At 43.7% G+C, this 20,646-nt stretch overlaps 1 protein-coding gene across 1 annotated transcript in view; it reads left to right on the forward strand.

The window, feature by feature from the left end:
• HS6ST1 (heparan sulfate 6-O-sulfotransferase 1) overlaps positions 1 to 20,646 on the forward strand; it is a 186,787-nt gene that overhangs the window by 158,669 nt on the left and 7,472 nt on the right. The gene's annotated exons all lie outside the window — the stretch shown is intronic.

Below are 20,646 nucleotides of genomic sequence, written 5' to 3' on the forward strand. Positions count from 1 at the left end.
TGCTTTATTGGCCCACAGGAAGTCCTGACAGCTTGTAAACCTAAGCCAGGCTTTGTACTAGTGCCAGTTACTACTGGCAGAAGGCAGATTTGGGTTCAGAGGCATTCAGAGCTCCTCTAGCCCTTTCAGGACCTGTACCATACATTCCTTGCCATAATGCTTGGGGGCAGAGCAGGTTGGTGATGACTGAGTTTCAGGCATACAAATGTTCTATACCAAAGGACAGTCCCCTTCTGTGACACTTTGAGCCACTGGGTAATCAGTGAATGAAGACTTGTGCTGGTGGTGAGAAAAAGCCCCTGTTAAATTTGGAGTGAGATCAGTTTTCTTACCTGGAATCCAGTCTGAGAAAGCAGTTGCCCTGGAAGAGGCTCTCTGAGTTCCTCATGGTGCTCATGCACACAGGTAAAAAGGTATTTTTTGGTTGAGCTGTTCATGGAAAAGCTCAGTCACTTCAGCTGACATGTAGAAATAACCTAGTCTCATTAGTTCCATGGTTTTGGAAAGCTTCCTTTAGTCCTGTACTAACTCCCTTTCCAGGTGCCTGTTCTTAGTTCCACATTCTACTTGTAGTTGGCATTTGCTTATCTTTAAAAAACTTATCATGAGATACATCTGCAAGTCAGCAGACATGACAGTGAACACACTCTGAGAGTGAATTTATCACTAAATTGCTGCATTTCAAAGCTCTGTTTAAAGGGTCACAGACCACAGGGAACTTTGCTGCTGCTGGTGGGGGGGGGGGGGGGAGGGGCTTCTGCTTAAGGATCTCTGCATTTTTGTTTGTAGATATTTACTGTTCCTTTTCCTTATAATTAGCACAATTCCCCCCTGCCTGGCAGTCCCAGTTGCTTAAGTCTTTCCATGCCACTGTGTAGTCCGGTCCACTGCACCCATGTGCTTACAAGCCCTTAGGGACATCCAGAATTCATACCACATGAGAGAAATTGCCAGCTAAGAGACAGAGAACTGTAATTGTGCAGGAGGCAGAGTGATAAATGGGTTTCTAGAAGGAGGCAGTGAGTGGATATTAGTTTTTAACAGCTTCTGGAAGTCCTAAAATAGAGCAGAACTGGGCCCCAACTAACAGAAATGCAGAGTGCTCGCTGAGGAGCAGAGGCATGGCTGTTGGAGGGAAGGAGCTTTGGCAGAGGACTCCTCCCACAGCTTTCCTGTAGTTACTGGAGTGAATGACTTGGATTCTGGGCTTCTTGGAAGGATTCTGGGCTCCCCTGCCAGAGTACTTGGAGTTAAGCAGAATGAGGTCAGCTTAATGTGCTGGAATTTTTCAGCCAGCCCAGTGGTTCGCCAGGGGCCTGAGTCAGATTTTCTGAATGCATGACTCTGGCAATTTATGAATTTTTTGGCCTTTATAACCATCAGCCACAAACAGTGTAGAACCCATTTTGGATGTCCATGTGGACAGGTGGGAATCCCAGCCAGTACATGCCACAAGAATCGATTGACAGACTGTGGTTCCATGGGAGAGCTGAACTGAGAGAAGCTTCTGCTAAGGCTTTTATTTTCTACCTTCTAGCTTCTTAGTAAATTAGCATGGGATAAGTTTGGTTTCCTTGGTGCTGCTGAACAGCTGGGAGACCCCAGTGCTTCTGCCAAAGGCAATGAGATCAGCAGAGTCCCAGGTGACAAACTGGGCACAGAAGGTTGACATTGTGATAATGGCAAATAGGACATCATTCTGGGGAGAAAACAGTGTTTGGCTCCCTTAACAAGGCTTGATAATATTTTTTTTCCTTCAAATTGTCCTTCCAAAGGATGTTTGATGCTGCTTCTGTTCAGGGGATAAGATACATGTGTTTTGTGGCAATTCCTTATACCCTGATCCCTTTGTCCTGCTAACAGGGTACTGCCTGGAGCAGCCCACAGCTCTCCTCCAGCCTATTGAAAACACAGCACATGGTGGCTGGGGCACCTCTGAACATCCTGGTTATCCCAACTGGATTGGAATTCCTGCATCTGCTGGTGTAGACATGGCCTAAGGGAACTGGGGGGGATACAGAAGGCAAAGTAGCTCCTGCTGATTTTCAAAAGATTTCTTTGAACATGGATTGGGAAGGGTCTGCATGTCCTCAGTTGTTGGTTTTCAACCTATTCAACTATTTTCAACCTATCTCCTGGTTACAATACCTTATAAATTTTTTCAGCCTATTAGCTGTTGCCACACAATGCTAGTATTATTTCTAACACAAATCACCTATATTTTTTCCCCACATAGTCCTACTACAATGCATCTTTCACAATTCTAATTCTCGAAAATATCTAGTCTTTTTACAAGACCATATTTTAAAACTTGTTGAAACTTATTTCTAATTCAATCTCTCTCTCAACAAATCATCTCTATTCCACAGCCTTCCTAAATCAGCACACCTGATCTCAGTGTTTACATACACGTATACAAGACTGTGTGATCATTCTGTCACGTTTTAAGAATTCTTAACAAATCCATTTCTCACACTCAGTTAAACATATCTGCCCTTTTTGCAGGAAGGTGGACCCTACTGGGATCCTAGCTGGCCCTTTCTGAGAAAGGCATTAAGACAACATGGAGATCCAAGTTCCTACTTAACCTAGAGATTATTCTTCTAAATAAGGGTTTGGGCATAAAAGGCAGGATCAAGTGTTACAATTGTAGGATCAATTGTTATAATGTGTAGTGGTGAAATCATTTTTGTCTGCCCCTCTTCCACAGATTTTACTGGTTTTCATTTTTACTCTGCTCTCTCCCCAGCAAGGGTCACCAGCAGGCTGCATTTCCTCACAGGCTTCTCCCCCCACATTTGTCCTCCCCTAGCACTTGTCACTCTTCCCTAAGAGAACTCATACACAGCATTTGCTTTGTCTTCAAGGAAAGACTTTGGCAGACAGGCAGGTGAAGTATGATCCAAAATCCCTAAGAGCCAGTGCAGATTTTTCCTCTGAGTTCAGTGAGCTTTGGATTGTGCCCTGATGGAATGAAAGCTTGGCAGAGGAATGAGCAGACTAGCTGTGACTAAAGTCAGGGAAAAAGATAAAGATTTCAGCAAACCAATGGTGGCTGGAAAAGCTTGAGCTGAGTGCAGGAGGCCAAGCAGGAAGGAACAGAGAAGTCAGCACTGGTGCCCTGAAAAACACTGGTAATGACAGGAATTCTCTGTCAGAGTTATGGGCTTGTTCAGTCAATTAAAAGTGACAGTCCACCTCTGAGGTGTTCAACTTTCAGCCTGCAACAAGGCTGGGTGTGTTTGTAATTCACCTCTGTTAATGGTGATCATTTTAAAAATACATCATCATACTTTCTCACCTTGGAGACAATGCAGCTTTTAAGTAAGACCTGTGAAAACCTTATCCACAGAAAGAAAAAGAAAAGGTCAGATGATAGTAAATACATTTTTAAAAATAAAGCTTTTGGATGATGATGTATGTAGCTAACCTCACCCAAATATTCACCCAAAAAAGAACCAATCATGTCATTTGCAGCCTAATCTATCCCCTCCTGCACAAACCAGTGTTAAAGGAGAAAATGTCTATATTTTACTATAGACATTAATATGTCTAATATTAATATATTAGACATATTAATATGTCTATAGTAAAATATAGACCATTTTAGTTTTCCCTCTTCAAAAGGGAAGCCCTTTGTTTTACCACCAGATTGACCTGATGGCGTACTTGAGGCTGATATGTCTTAAGTAATTCTACTAATTTAATCTAACAAATCTAATTAAATTTAAACTCAACAAATGTAATCACAATTCATCTCAAGCTCCTCTTTTCTTATCTTCCTTCCTTGTCCTCCCTATCCTGTCATCTGGATCATTCTGAGTTTTTTCTCACACAATATTTTGCTACTGCTAAAGGCTTAGACAGATGAGAGTTTGTGGTTAAAGAAATTCCATGTATTCACTGGGGATAGATGAGAGTGTATATGGAGCTATCAGTTGTCAAGGATAACTGTAACATTCTTGTGAGGGGAAAGGGTAGCAAAAGCTATTGAAGATTCTTTGGGTTAAAAAAATTGGAATATGATTCATAAATCTGCCATCCATGATCTTCAGTTCCCTGTCTCAAGGCTCACAGCAGCCTTTAGAGGCTCCTTGATGATGAGGTCAGGACACAGTGCTGGGTATGGAACTTTGGCACCCAATTTCTGTCAGTGCCATCAGAAGCCTCATCTGTAAAGTTCTGTGTGTTCATGGTGATAAGGGCTGTTTTGTTCTTCTATGGAAATAATCTCCTTTTTCTCTGAGAACAAATGCTCTAGAAAGAGGAGAAAGGATTTCACTCAGGATTTCATGTAAACGCCACACAAAATAAAATACCATTATTTTCAAGGTTACATGCACAGCACAGGTATTGCATGAAATATGTTGGAGTTTTGCTGTAAGTAACTTCGATTCCCGGTTGAATTCCAGGTTCCCATTCAAGAAAGTGATCTCACATTGTAATGGACTTGAGCCTGTACTTTTTGGTTTTCTGGAGCAGTATGAAGGCTTGTCCCAAAAATATAGCAATAAGGGGAATCTTCCTTTGCATTTGAAACACAGTGTAATATATATGATACATGTTCCCATAAATAACAAGAAAAAATGGAGTGCCTCTGAGTCAGAGCAAAGATATGAGACTTAGGAGATAGAAACACATCCAGAATCACATGTCTGGAGTTGAATTACTAGAAAGAGTTTTAGAATTTAAACTTGAGTTTGGGTGTCTGCAACTTCCCATGCTTTTCTAATTTTTTCCCTACTATTTTCTTGGTTTGGGTTACAATTACACTTTCTTTGATCGATCCTGTCCCTATGTGCTTGTTCACCAGAGGGATGGGATCAGCCTTGGAGGAGAGTCTTTCTCCAGCCCCTCAGGAACTCTCCCCTCCATGCTCTCACCTGTAGGTATTCCCAGGCTAGTGCTCAAAAAGGGAACATTCTGAAGCTCTGATTTTGAAACCTGAATCATCCTTGGGTTCCAGACTTTTTTCAGCTGCCTTTTTTTTGGTTTTTGAAGCAAAATAAAATAGACCTCTCCTGTCCTTCAGTAGTAAAGGAGGACTAAAGTTGAGAGAGACATTGCAGTGCTGGTTTAGCCACATCCTTTATTGGAATGAAGAGACACAGACAGCAGGAAAGTGTTCTTGCTCCTGTGCACATGGTCAGGGCTGCCTTGGCCAGGTGGGAAGATGCTGGGCACTTCAGGTACATTTGCAGACAGTGAGGAACTGACTTCCACATGACAGCAAAGGCTGGAGTCTTGTGGGGTTTCACCCCCAGATTGGGGTGACCCCAAAAGATGGAAAAGTCCCTCCTCCAACCCGTGCCTTCAAAGAAAGACTCAGTAGTCTTCTGTTGTCTGTTCTCAAGGTCGGTTATTGTTGGTTATCTAAAAGATTCTTCTCCTGAACTGCTGTGGCCCGTTCAGCAGGTCAGACAAAGGCACACTGCCCTCCCAGGGGGCTGGTGCCATCTTTTATATCATATATTACGTACTACATGTTTATGCCTTTTCCCCAATACCTACTATCTATATTGAATAGTGACTTTCTACTCTAGACCAATCTGTGAGTGCCAACATCACCAAAGACATGGAGGCTAGGAAGGAGAAAGAAAGAGGACAGGGCACACCCAAATCCCTCCATTTTAGAACCCCTGACCCCCATGTACAAAACTTGGACCCCTGCGTACAAGGCTTAAAACCCCCCTGTACAGCACTCAAAAATCCTACCCGTCACTTTGTGACTACTTCTACTACAATATCTAAACTTTTGTGACTTCTTGTTCTTCCTGCAAAGTTGGTAAACTGTTCCATGGGTCAGATTCAAAGCCACAGGGGTCTCTGGCTGCATGCCAGGGTCTCAGATGCTTTTGACCTGGGTCTAGAAGGTCCGAGAATGTCTGTGGGACATTCTGAGTTCCGACAGAGTCTAAATCTGCTGGTTTCAAGCTGAATTGCAGCTCTTCAGCAATGCTGCAACTTCCATGGGGCACTCCCTACTTCCCAGGGGAAGGGGAGCAGGCCCTTCCATAGTGCAGAGCTCTCTGCCATGGATCCGAACAAACTGCCAAGAGGAGAATCCTGAAGTGGGTCCTGAAAATGTCAGAACTGACAGGTGAGCTGTCTTGTCTGAAAGAGCAGTTCTGTCCTTTGATGTTCCTGTGCCTGATTACAAAGGACTGTGCAGGAAGGACAGCAGAGACTCTAGCTGTCAGAAATATTTAAAGATCTCTTGAGAAGGAAGGGTCATTATGCAGAGGAGGTGAGCTTCGCAGGATGGAGGAGACCAAAACCAGGCCTAGCACCTGGAGGGAGACTGGAGAAGGATGGATACCTGTTGGATGCAGCCATGAAGAGAAATTCCCAGTTGTCTTTAATTAAGCCTATTCCTGTCCCATCAAAGAGAAATGTGTCCCATGGCAGTAACAGAAGGGAAGTAAGTCAGTGCCTCTGCTGTTAATTTAGTCTCCTCCTGGGACAGAAAGAGAATATCACTGTGCATGTTTTGATAACAGGCATCATCCCACGAGGAGGTTCTGACTCTTCACAGTACCTTTGAAAATGCCCTGAACCTCATCCAGAGGCTCTGGAGCATCCCCTGAGCAAAGAGGACAGGAACTGGGAGAAGTACCTTCTGAACCCCAGTTGGTACCTGCTACCAAATGTCTGTCAAGCAGTGATGGGAAAACCATGCGGCATCTGCTTTTCAGAGGAGAGCTGTTCTTGTGAGCCACAGTGTGCAAGGGCTGGAATCTCTTGGTTAAAACATATGTTGCAAGAAATAAGCAAAACCTAAAGTAAAAAGTTTACACAGAGGTAAAGCATCTGCTGACTGCTGCTGTACACAGGCAAAAGGAGGCTCTGTTTGAAAATGGCCTCTTTTTGCCCTTGATGCCTTTTTTTGTACAGTGGAACAACTGATGCCTCAACAAGCAGCAAGCTCCATTACTTATGTTTCCACTGTGCATTTTCTTTCCCAAACAGCGTTTGCTTCCCCAAGAGCCTAATTATCACCTAAGAGATGTTAACAGCCAGATCATTGGAACTTGGAAAAGGTTTTGATCAAATACAAGCAAGATGTAGTTTGTATTTTGGTGCCCTGTGTTGCAGGAGCAGCTGGTCTCCTGAGGTAGGAAAGTGTGGACTAAGTTAATGAATTTAAATATGCTTCTGTTAGATCTTTTAATCATGAATGTAATTGCATCTGGTAGTCCTTTTAAATTTTAAGTACAGAGGATGTGATTGGATTTCTTTTTCCTTTTTTTTTTTTTAATAATTTTCAAATCTGTCACTACTGTTCCTCCCTTTGTGGAATTCTCCAGATGGACCTCCTTGTCTTCCCAGAGTGAGCATTGTGAATCTTTACTGTATTCATTATTTCACTATTAATTTTCTACATTAGCAGTCCCCCTTCTGTCCCTCTCCACAGCTGCTTCTGCCTTTTTTGTGTCTGGCATAAGGAGCGCACACATGTAATAACAGGTATACCAAGCCTGAGCACGGAGTGGGAGGAATTTTCCTTTGGAATTCACCTCTGATGCGTACATACCTTTCATGCCAGCTCTGCCACTTGTCTCCAGGCTGACTGGAATAACAGGATGCACAAGCATCAGCCCAGCTTTCAGAAAGATTAACAAGGGAAGTTTGAAGCCCAATATTCGTGTCCCACCAGTGACTGAGAGTGTTTCTGGTGTTTGAGCTAACTGGTAATAAAAAACATCACCAGGTCAAATGGAGCAGACAAAGGAAGCAGTGCTGGCAGTTCTGTGATGCTGAAAACTTTCCAGATCTCTTGCTTTTGCACACATCCTCTCTTTGGGATGGAAAAAAAAAATACAATACACCAAGCTGAGATCCTCCAGAGTATTGAAAGAAATGGATTGCAATGGCCCTGCTACCTTCCAGTTCCCATTGGCAAAATATTCAAAGAAAAGATAAATTATTATGTGAGGAGACAGGCAGGGGATTGAATGACTCAAAGCTGTGGGAAATGGAGCCTCATATAACAAGATCACCAGCTCTTATTCACCCCATGTAGGTGGTGGCGGAAAGCCTCTCCAAGCTCAGCAGTTTGCCAGAGTATCTGAAAGAGCTAATGGCCCCAGCCCAGCAGATCCCAGTGGGCAGAGACTTAGCACAGCATGCTCCAGGCATGTGGATTGCCACACACCTACTTCAGAATTTACCAAACAACACAAGAAAGTTTTTCTCCGTGATAATTGTTTTTACAGGGAGACCGAGCACATGCCTGCACTCAAACTGTGGTTCTTTCAGTGGAGCAGTGCTGATAAACCCTTTTTGGGAAGGAACTCACACTGGCAAGGATTATCTGCTCTGTAATTTGACCCATTTCCCCAGACAGAATAAGCCATACCCACCACCACATAGATATTGCTACCCACAACTTTTTGCTGGCATTGCTATAATGTTCTTTTATCATTTACTTCTCACAGTACAGCTACACCAGCAAAACTCTCCCATGCTACCTAAGCTTATGAGGGAGAAAACACCTGTGTACATCTTTTAAAGGTGGTGTTTCTCAGTCAAGCCTGAAGCAGAGACTTAAGCAAAAGGCTCAGTAGGTGCAGAATTACAACCTCCCGAGGCAAACCCCGGCGCTGCGTGTTCTGGTGCCACATCCCCCGCAGGCAGAGGGCACTCCGGGGCCAGCAGGGAATGGCTGAGACACCGAAAGTGTAAACGCCCGGGGCAGGTGCTGTCAGAGCCTCGAGAGGAAGGCTGGGTGAACAGAGGATTGCCGTGGGAGGATGCCTTAGGAGGATGCTCTTAGGAGGATGCCGTGGGAGGATGCTCCGTGCCGGCTCCTCCCAGCAGAGGTGCGGGTGGTACCCGGCGGGTGACTTCTCGGGACTCCAGGGTGGCAACGCTCCACGGGCATCGCTGCCTCCCGTGGAGAGGGAAACAGCCCCAGTTCCCAATTCCCGGCAATTAAATGGTATTTACAATATAAGACACGGGAAATCCCAGCAGAAGGGAGATGCCGGCGAGAGGAGTTGGCTATCCCTTCCAGCCGGAGCCGGTCCATGGCAGGCAGGTGCCATCTAGTGGGTACGGGGCACAGCCGGGTCCCCCTGTGCTGGGGTGTCGGGGCATTCCCAGGTTGCAGCAGGAGCTGCACAGTCAAACTGAGCACTTTCTCTGCGTTTCTGTGGGCAGAAGGCTTTTCCAAGTAGAAAGCAGCACTTTGGGAGATGCAGCATACGCTTTTAAGCACATAATTAGGGTTACTTGCAGAGGAATTTGGCAGCCCTTATGCCAGCTGGAACACCTCTGGTCTCCTTCACGTGGGAGGTGAGGGAATAATGTTGACCTGTATTTAAATTTAAAAAGTCTTTCAAGGATCTATTAATTAAAAATCAGATTTTTAAAATCACATTCAACACATTGCTGCTTTTCTGGTATTCACAAGTGCTCCTGCTAACCACAGGGCAAGGAATCCCATTAAACACACTTAGAAGAACACAAGGTTTGTCAGGGCAAAATATCCCTTCTTCACAATAGTGCAGGGGTGCCGTTTGTGAAATACCCACTTGATATTTCATAACTTTCTCAGCCTCACAATGCACAGGTCTGAAGGATCACCCAGCAGAGAAGTCCTGAGGATGCTGAAGTTTTTGAAGTTTTTGAAGTAGCCTCAAATGTCCGTGTGAAGTACCAAACCACGAGGCTGATTTGTGCTTCCTGTGAGCGCAACTGAAGGGAAACAAGAGGGTTCCTGTGGTTAGAAATAGCTTTGCTGCTTCTTGCACTTCTCTGGGCAGCACCAGGGACAGGTCACTGTCAGAGACAGGATGCTGGCTGGCCAGGAGGCATCAGTGATGGATTTGGAGCAGCCCTTTCCAGCACTGCTCAGTTTATGAATTTTGCAGTCTTTGTTAGCTTCCTCAGCATGGTGATTCACTTAGCAGAAAAATTGTTTCTGCGAGCTAGACCATCACTCTGACACTTCCTGTTGGGTATGTCTGTGTGCCTGCTCCAAATGAGCAGTGGCTGCTGAGGCTGGCAGGGAGCACTTGTGCTGTTTGGGATGAAATACCCACACTTTGTGCTTTGCTTGTTGCATATTCTCCTTTTCTTCAGCAAGCAGTCTTAATGAAAGTGTTAATTGCTGGCCAGCTAGTGCTGCATTGTTTCCAGGCTCAAGCAAAATTAGTTCAAACCCAGAATCAACCCACTGTTTTCAAATCAATAATTTGTGAAAAATGAATAATGATGCCCATGCAGTCTCCCGTGGAGCTGTGGGCCAGGGCTGGTGTTGGTTACAGAGAACATAGAGAGCAGCCCTCTCTCTCTTGGTGGGGCTGAGCCCTCCTGCCAAGCCTGGCTCTGGTTGTGATTTTAAGAGCAAAATCCCAGCAATTGTTTCCTTGGGGCTGACTGGAGGCAGTGCCACATGCAGAATTTGGGCTTCTTGATGCTGGCAAGGCCTGAGATTTCACTGCACACCCTTTGATGGATTTGTTGCATAGAGCTTTCAGTAAAGCTCTTGATTTCCCAGGAAATTTTGTGTTTCAGACAGAAGCCAGGCAGCTTGTTACTCTTGCCAGCTGGCAGGGGGGTAGGTGTGTGCATATATATATTTGGTGTTTAGTAATTGAAAGTGGATATATCAAGGTTGGCAGCATGTCTTTCAGCTTTAAAGACAGGGTATTGTTAGAGGAAAATGGGATGTTTTCTTGTGCCCAAGACAAATTTTTCTTCCCCAGCTAATCTTGGTGTCTGCAGCTGCTGTGTCAAAATCTCTTCCTGAAAGGCAGGGAATGAACTTCTGAACATCTGCAACAGCTACATTAAGTAGTGTGGTTTATTGTAGAATTATGGATGATGATGGCTGGGTTACTAAACTGTAAATCAATGAAAGCATTTTGATGATATTCTAGATCATGAGAAAGAGACTCATGCAGCAAGAGACAGTGATTTATTGCACCAAGTGGTAACACATTCAGCCCCAGTCATTTTTATTTATCATTACTTTAAAAAGATTTCAAACCTTAATTAAAGCACATTAAAAAAAATCTGTAATGATAATAAAGTTTTGCTGTAATGAAAATTGACACTCCTGAACTGTGATTTCTGGTGATAGGAAAGTGAAGAATAAGGAACTTAAGATATACAAACTTCACACTAAATTAGCTGAACAATCACCTTTGTTTAATTGTCTTTTACCAGCAAATGAAGGGAGCTTTTCCCTTTTCATCCTTAAATCTGTTCCTTTGAAAGCATCTCACACTATCTGTAATTTTGAGCCATGGAACCCGGGATTTTGGATGCTTAGCAAGTCATCCATTTCCAAGGCATTAGCAACACAGACAGGATTTATTTCAATCTCTGCATATGATTCTTTGATCTGGGGCTTACTTAAGTGTATTCCAGTGCAATCAATTAGGAAAACAGTATAAGGCAGTGGCAACTCCAAGTGATCTTAAATGTAAAAGTGACTGATTAGTTGCTCTGCTTTCTTGAGGATTATCTTTTGCTGCTTAACAACATCTGCTATTCCTGAGCAAGGGAGAGTCAGTTAATTGAGGAGAGGGAGCTCTGGTGCTCTTTGTAAGCTACTAGTTTGACTATTCACAAGAAAATCCGCGCAGGAACCTCCCCCAGCACTTGTTTTAAGAAAGAGCTGGGTGAATGGGATTAGGAGCAGTCCTCTACCTGATGCTGTGAGGTGTGTGGCAGGATGCAGCTCACGCTGGCTGCTTTGCAGGGCAGCACTTGTTCCCTTTTCCTGGCAGCCCTCGGTGGCTTGCAGAGCTCCTTGGAATCCAGTCCTTTCACTGGGCCTGCTTTCAGGGGTGGGTTCTGCTGCTGTTTGTGTTTTCTTCCCTGGAATGTCTTGTTTCTGGATGTTGGTTGGCTGGCTGAAAGTTACAGTGTTTACCTGTATGTTCAGGACATGCCAGCCCAGTTTAAAAATCCTCTGCATTTCTATTCTGTTTCCAGAGTCTTCCTACTCAGATCAATAAAAGTGGCTGTCCATTAGTTTTTGATTGGAACAGGATTGATCAATGAGCAGCTCAGGGGTGTAGTGTTGCAGCTGCAGCTGCCTGACACAAATATTGCCTCCCTTTGCCAAGGAATTCAGTTGTCCTGCACAAGCAATCAATTTCTGCTCCTCTGACTACTCTTGCTTCCTTCATCTTCCTCTATAGTTTCTTTATAATTCCATCTTCTTCAAGGAGCCATATTTCCTGTCTATCATGCTGTTGCATTTTCCTTGAATCTTTTTTAAATCTCACAGCCAGTGGAGCTCTGTGATTCACAGAAGAGAAGCTGACTTGCAGTTCAAAAGAAAATGCAAATTCTAGCCTATCTGCTTTATTTACACCTGCTTCAAATAAATATCTTTCCATACTGCATAGTTACTTCAGCTCTGTCTTTGCTCTAGATCAACTTGCTTCTGATTTTCTTTTTTTTTTTGTTTGGCAATATCCTGGTCATTCTTTCTTCTGCATCCTGAAGTGTGCAGGCATCAGATGCAGAAATAATGCTTTATTAGTTAAAGTATTCACTTGTTTTATTCATTGCATCCATCTTGACACCTGGGGAGGCTAAATCCCTGGCATTCTCTTTCTTCCCAGGACAAAGCATGAAGCTCCAGAGATTTCTGTGCAGAACCAGTGCAGCTCAGCCCCAACGACACAGATTTGGCAGCCTGCACTGGCAGTGTGTTAGGGAACAGCACTTATTCCCTGGAGCTGGAATGAGGCCCCAAATGCTTTCCACTTATCTTGTGGTGGGGTGAAAACCACTGTCCTATGTTACATGTGCAGTGGACATTGATCTCTGGCACCGAGATGAAAAGTTCAGTGTCTCATTGCAAATGCATCATTACTCTTCAGGGATTGATTTGTTACCTACTTGGTTGCAGTATGGCCACACAGAGGAAGATACTAAAAAAAAAGGGATGTAGAACCCTTCTAGCAAATATTTTATTGTTAATATGGGTGTAATGTGTTACTGACTTCTCTGTGTTGTTTAATGCCAAAATCAATGTAACTGAAGGTCTCTGTGACAGAACCAGTAAGTGAAGGGAGAGAAATTTTTTTTTCATGTTTTTCCCTCCTGAAACTTCCTACCTTGCTGACAGCTGGGGCAGTAATAGAAGCAAAGGAATGCAAAGAATAAGCACAGGTTGCAGTCCACCTTTCTGCCATCTGTTCCCTGCCAGCACTGATGTAATCCCTCTGGCACTGAAACTTCCCTCTGCCATCTGTCAGCATTTCGAGGTGCTATCGATTAGGGGGGTTGCTGAGGTCACTTAGGAATTGCGACAACCCTCCCAAAACTCAGGAAAGGTACTAAATCAAAGGAATTTGATTTGTAACTTGCTGTCATTTTTGGTGCCTTGCTGCAGTACAAGACAGCAGTCAACACTTCCTAAGCTCCTCCTCACACGAGTAAAGTTATGGCAAAAGAAAGCGCTTGTTTATAAACGGTGCAAGTAACATAAGCTTTTAATGGGTCCTAGAGGAGTCCAAGGCTCCAGAGGGCTCTGGAATGCCTTTCTCTCCACCCTCATTTGATTCCCTCACCCTGACCCCCACAGTTTTTTTCCAAGCCTTTGTCCAATTTTCGTCATATGTGTCATTTTGAAAAATGAGCTGGCGGTTCACTCCTAAGGTTCATAGCATGCCATGTATCTTTTTTTAGATTAACTTGTTTGCAGAGAGACAGTTCAACAGGAAATTCTTGTGCTTACACAGCAGTGCAATTTTTATGAAAAGCAGAGATGTTGTTAAAACTCATTATCTGTGTCAATTCTGCTAATTGGATATAAAAAAAGTCATGAGACACGAGGGTGATAGGACCACACTTGCTTCCTGGGGAAAAGCCTATTAGTACATTGCTAACAAATCTGAACTGGGGCTGAGTGTGTAACAGTGTAGTATGAACACAGTGACTACCAGCATTGCACAGCACTGAGATCTGTGGTAAAAGTGCATCTCATTTCATTTATGGAGATAAATGGAGATGGTGGTCCTGAAAGTGTCCATTTCTGATGGTTTCAGAGAAATTAATGCCCAGCCATAGCTACCTTGATGCTCCATTTGATCCCAGACATAGAATGCTCCCTTGTATTACCATACATATCAATCAGGATGGAATAGCCTGTATCATTCTGCCACTCCCAACATGGGTGTAAAGGCTCCATGTGCCCTCCCAACTTTATCACAAAAACCAGATGTCAAACAAACCCTGTGCCCTTGGATCTGACTTACATCCTTTGTGCCTCCACTCCAGCTCTGCTGCCTTTGCCCGTATACTTCAGGAGGAATATCTATGTTATAGGAACACAATACTGTTCTAACTGTTGCTTGGCAGACCTACCTTTCTTTGTAGGTCAGCTTTAAACAGAGATACCTCACCCTGTGTGCAGGCTCACAGCATTACTGCTCCTGCAGATCCCAAAATCAAGGCTGTGGTGCTGCATGTGGCTGGATCAAGCACACAGACTGACCTTTTTCTGGGTTTCATGTCTTCAGGTCTCTTCCCCGCCAGTCTGGAGAAGCCTTGCAGTTGTGTTTGGCTGTCTCTGGTGTTCCAAGCCAGACTATGCATGGCTTGGAACACCAAAAGGGAGCTTTTGTTTAAGATTGTTTTGAGTGGATGGAGGGGTGAGTGTTTCTCCTGTGAAATGCCTGAGCTGCTGCTTGTTCTTTAATCTCCATTCTTGCTCTCAGACTCTGTTCTGCTTGCACACAGCCGTGGTGTTGGGCACACCCAGGTCCAACACACAGGAGCTCTGCAGTAGGATCATCACGCTGTGGTGACAGGCTGCATCACCAGGACTGCAAACCATCCCAAATTGCCCACATTTTATAAAATGCATGCGTGAAAAGAGAGAGGTGTGGCTCTTCTCATCTGCCTCAGGCTCCTGGAGGAGAGCATCATCCTGAGCATTGCTTCAGGGCTGGCTCTGAATTGGCCCATGGTGAAACCGGCCCCCAGGATGATTTCAGCCCCGAGGATGATCCTCCCTGAGTGAGGATCTGGAGGGTGAGCAGAGCTCGTGTGAGGGCCGGCTGTTGTTACATTTCCAAATGTCCTGTCTTTTAATACAGCCAAGTCCTAAGAGCAGAGACCATCAGGCAAAACAAACACAATTATGCAAAATAAACCTTTGGTTCCCAAAGCAAGCACTGACTGCCCCTCCTTTCCTGGCAAAGGAAATCACTGCTGTAGGTGTTTACCCAAACTGAGAGCTGGAGGATTGGGTTTGCTATTCAGCTTCTTGGCTTTTGGGGTTTTGTGTTGCAATCTTTATTTAAACATAGAGGGCAGAAAAGACAGTTTGTTTTGTTTGTTTGGGGTTTTCTTTCTGTTCCTATGACTTTTAAAGGAATGAAGAGTTTATTGTGTGTGAAATGCAGGAAGAGTCTAAATGAACAACAGATGAGAGGAAATAGACTGAGGAAAATTAGGGCTATTTGCTACCAAAAGAAGTAATCCTCGTACATATATTAAATTCCAATCTCTAACTGAGAATTTGCTTGTTATACAAGAAGTCTGTCTGTAGAGGAAAACAGGGAAATATGTGGAGTCTTTTCAAGGTTGGGCTTTAAAAGTGGTGAGTATGGGTTTGGTAAATAAGGCAGGAGGCAGCTTTTACTGAAGCCAGTGATGGCTGGAGAGTCACCCGGAGTTTCTCATTGGAGCAGAAGGTTATTTTCTGTGCAGAAGGGGGAAACTGTTTTTCATACAACTGCTATTGGTAGGTAACATTTAGTGTGACTTTATAATGACAAAATGAATTCTTTATGGACTTTCATCTGCCACATTATCAGCTCATCCATCATCAGAGACACCTGACTCACCTCTACTTGTGACTTACTTGTGAGTCCTTGCTGGGCCTGTTCCTTAAGGATACTCTGCTCATTTCCAGTGGAGATAACCCTTACAGTGCTCTGCTTCTCCTCTTGGTCCCTGCAGACTAACAGCAGTGCAGCTGCACGAGTACATTTCACTGCTGGGAGGAAGAATTAGTGGTGGTTTCAGTGAAAAACTACTTACAGTGAGAGCCAGTGGAAATGAAATAAGGGCTCTCACCACGGATTTGTGGAGTGTGCAATACATGGGCTTGACTTAGAGGGATGCTTTAAATCAGCCACAAATTTGACATTACTGCATCTTTAAACAAAACACAGTGTTCCTCATTACTGCAAATGGCAGACCCCCTGCTCAGATAATTCAGCAAAGATATAGAATGATTTTTCAATTATTTTTTTCTTTTAGCAGTAGAAAAACTGTAGCCTGGGGGAATGTTGCTTTGACAGATTGGGGTTATATGGCTGAAGCTGACCTATGCAGCTTCCTTCCCCTTCCCCCTCCTGGCAGCAGATAAAGCATTTAGGATTGCAAATGGCTAGCTGTATTTTGTTCTTTATCTGATGGAAGGCCAATACAGTAGTCAAAAAGGACTTGTTACGTATTTTGCTTGTCCTGGGAGGAATGCTTGAAAGCTCAGTAAAGAACCTGTAAAAATTAAAAATTAAAAAAAAAAAAAAAATTGGCCATGTGGCAGGAAGCATTTAAGCACAGGAAAGACTAGGGAATTGCACAGTCAAATAAGCAGTTCTTGGCAGAATTTAGAGACCAGTAGTAAAAAGCAGCAGTAAAAAGGATGCATTGGCATGTAAAAAAGAGTGGGAATTACCTGAAGAGAAATGTTAGCATCATATTTAGAATCTGTCACTTCATCAGAATTATCTTGACTGGTTATTAGCAAAAGAGAAGGAATTGAGTTTTTAGAGGAAGAAGGGTTTCATTTCCCTTTCATTAGCTGAGGAACCTGCTGACAGGAATTAAGACAGAATATTGCTAAATGGCAGCCTAGCAACAAAGGGTTATTTTTAACCCCAAGCTGCTCAGTGATTGCATTTGCAGCATGGCCCTGCTTAAAAAAAACCAAAACTGTGCTGGCAAAACTAAGGCTGCTTTGTGCTGCTATGTGAGAATGGGAAGGAGAAGTCTGGGTGGGAATCCTGTAGGGTAGTGGTGCCTCTGACACCCGTGTCATGAAAATATGCCTCCAGTTAACCATTGTCCTCTGACCTCAATCCATGCTGAAACAGGGGCTTTGCATAATCCTGCAAGGAGACAGCTCCTGCTCCAAAAGATGTTATGTTTTGAATTTCCAAAACAGACAAAGGAGACATTGTCAGCCCTTCACACATGGGAAACACAGGCAGGGAGACAGAGATTTGTCTGGGGCAAGCGGGCTAATTTTGACAGAATGGGCACTTAAAGTGAAGCTTCCTGAATTAATTGGTGTATTATGACCACAAGGTTGGCCTTCCTTTCTAATGCTGGCTTTTGTTTTTCCTGAAACTTCAGTTCAGGTACAGGGTTGTTGATGAAAACCATTCTTTTGTTCTGTTCTGTTTAATAAGTATGCCAGGGATTCTTTCCTTGGGCACTGTGCAGCTTGCACGCAGGTTTGAGGTGAACTCTGCAAATGCCTCAGAAGTGGATTTTCAGGTGGATTTCCATTTTGGGACTGCCAGGAGCAGCAATGCAAGGAAAGGCAGAGGTGTGACTTTGTATTCTGCTTGTCTTTATGCCCTTGGGGATCCCAGCCCCATGAGTGTGTAGAAGGGGAGCCTCCAAGAGCAGTAATGCTGCTCAGCTCAACTTCATATGGGAGGAAAAATCTTACTAACTCCAGTGTCCATTTGTCTTGCTGAAGCTTGTTAAGTCCAGAAAGGCCAGTGAGATATGCCACTGCGTGACCAAACCAGGGCTTTTTTATGAGTGGAACCATCTGGCCTAGGAGAATACCACACTTCTGAAATGAGCCTTTAGGAACACTAAAGTTAAGCAGCTATCTGGGACACCATGCTGAATGAAGGGCACTCACAGCTGCATGGGTTTTATGGGTTTATTTTATCTCTGGTGACAAAAAAAAAAAAAAAAAAAAAAAAAGGGTACTAGTCATGTGGTTCCTCATGAATTCCAAGCCACTGTTAAGGAGTGGCATTGCCTGTGTTCTCAGCCATGCTGGAACACAGTTCCCCCAGCTTGCTGACTGCTCATGGACAGTGATTTACAGTTACCTATTTTTTCTCTGAACTTCAAGGCAATCCCAAGTTATACTTCAAGAACAGAAACTTCAGTATCCTAAGTTCCTTGAGTGAACACTTGCACAGTCATTCCTCTAATACTCAAGTGGCTGAGGGCTGAGGGAATCTGCTCCTCAGAAACCAATACCTTTCTAGAAAGCTAAATAGAAATTTGGGAGCATAACTTCCACTATGTCAATGGTGCATCTCAACTTAAGCAGTTAAAACTTCTTTTGCTGTTAAGTCTTTGTTTAGTTTTGTTTGTTATGGTTGTTGTTTGGTTGGTTTGGGTTGTTTTTTTTGTTGGTTTGTTTTTTTTTTTTTTGGGGGGGGGTGTTGTTGGGGGCTTTTTTGTTTGTTTAGTTGGTTTTTTTTTAAATTTTATTTTATTTTATTTATGCCCTATTGGGGCAGGTTTCTAAAGTTCTTCCAGGGGCCTGGTTCCAGTTTCCAAAGATAAATCTGATTTCTGTGTTAGGAGGCTAGCTCTTTCCTTCAAGTACTTTTCTATGTGACAGACCTAGAAAGGGGCAAATTGAATTGATAGTAGAATTTCTAAAATTGTAACCTATTTCCTGTGCTTTTCATTCATTGAGATTAATCCCTCATGGTAAAATATTTACCAGGGTATTACATTGATTAAGGTCATAGCTCTTATAGTGCAGGTGTGAAGAAAGAAGTTCTTGCTCCTTAAACTTTTTCCAGTCCATGTCCTGTTCAGTGTCTCTGTTTCAATGGACTCTAGAAGCTTTGCATGATATTTATTCATCTGATTTACTAACAGACTCCTAAAGTTTAAACAGAGAAACAGAGAGAAGATAAGCCGGACTCAGACTTGCAGGAATCAGATTCATGCCAACTCTGCCACTTCTATTTGACTTTATGCACATCAGTTAATATTTGTGGCTCTCCTGTCTGCCAAATGCAGATACCGATTCCTCGTTTTTTTTATCCCATTCCATACTTGTATAGGTGGCATGTTTGGACAGGAAGCAGCTCCTCCTTTGTGGTTACCTCACACACAAATGAGTCCCTGATCTTAGGGATCAGGGAGGAGCAACCTTCTGGTTGCTTCTGTAGCCACAAAATAATAAATGGCTTCGACCTGCTCAGTGAAAAATGCAACCTTTGGATTACATCAGTGAAAATAAAAACCCACTGCAGTTCACAAGTCAAAAACTGCTGATAGTGTTTAGCACCACTGTCTGTCATTGTTTTCAGTTAAATGCTATGCTCTGTCTCACCCCTCAAAAACGTGCGGTTTATTCCAAGCTGTGATCCTCTTCTGCAGTATCATGTGTCTGTAATCCCATTGGCCCAAGTCTTATTCCATGCCCACTTTGAATCTCCCTGCTAAGCTGTGTGAGGGAGACGGAACCCTCTCTTGGCCCTTTTCTCCCTCTCTCCCCCTCCCTCCCCCTTCCCCCCTTCTCACTCAGAAACCTTGCTGCTCCAGGGGATGGGACCCCCAATAAACCCTCATCTAATTAACACACTCAGAAGCCATGTGGAGTCTCTTTACCTGCCTGCTGCTACCAGCAAAGATACTGCTTAGAGGGACCCCCAAACGAACAGCAACATCTTTGAAAATCTGGCATTCATCACTGCTCTTCTTTTCTTTCCACTGCTGTATTTTATCCCATCTATTGGAGGTTTCTTGGCTCAGTCTGTATAAATTATGGCCACCTCTCAGTCAGGGTAGTGGAATCACTACAGGCTGCAAGGTAAAGGAAGGAAAAAGAGGTAGGCTTTTTTAAAGTCTTTAAAAGAAAGTGTCTGTTCCCTTTTTTCTCCCTGTCCTTGTACACAGACAGTACTGGACAGAATTACTAGACAGCAAGATACTCTTGCTATTGAAGAGAGATGGAATAGTTTCCAAAATTAACAAATATCTGTACCAGCCCTAGTTATGAAGGCAGAAAGCAGGAGAGGAATTGGAGCTTGAGTGGACACCCGCTGCCATTGATGGAAAGACCAAAACTGGCTGCTTTGGAACAGCCCTTCAGGAGGTTTATTATGAATTAGGAAAGCAAACATTACTTAATATGAGACTTCCTGGGCAATGGCTCTGATGTGTAATTTTAAAACTAAATTGCTCTTATTGTACAAATTTAGGTTACTACTAGGAAGAATAGTACTGAAGATGCTAAGGAAAACACTAAGGGGTTAAGGGGCTGTTAAAATTGGCCAAAACAGAATACTTTCATATTTTTTTTCCTCAAAAAACTGTTGACTGCCATCTCAGTGGCCATTCCATTTGGTGTTCTTGAACAGTGCTGGCAAGGCAGTGAGCTCTAGCAGCATTCTGAAGATGCGTTTCTGATGGGGACGTGAATCCGCCACTACCCTTGTGTGAAACACTCCTAGCTGCATATGTGTGTTTCTGCCAAAACCAGATGCTTCCATGTGTGCACAGTGTCACAACCCCATGCCCTGCAAGCGCATGCCAGCTTTAGGAACAGGAGAAGGTTACTTCCTCCTTCTGGAAACACAAAGACACCTCAGTCCCACACTGCTGGCAGTTAGGGAAGAAAAGCCCATTTCCCTCTATGTGGAGAGGGCTGTTGCAGACTGCCAT

The sequence above is a fragment of the Motacilla alba genome, chromosome 9, assembly GCF_015832195.1.
Source record: "Motacilla alba alba isolate MOTALB_02 chromosome 9, Motacilla_alba_V1.0_pri, whole genome shotgun sequence".
NCBI lineage: Eukaryota > Metazoa > Chordata > Aves > Passeriformes > Motacillidae > Motacilla > Motacilla alba.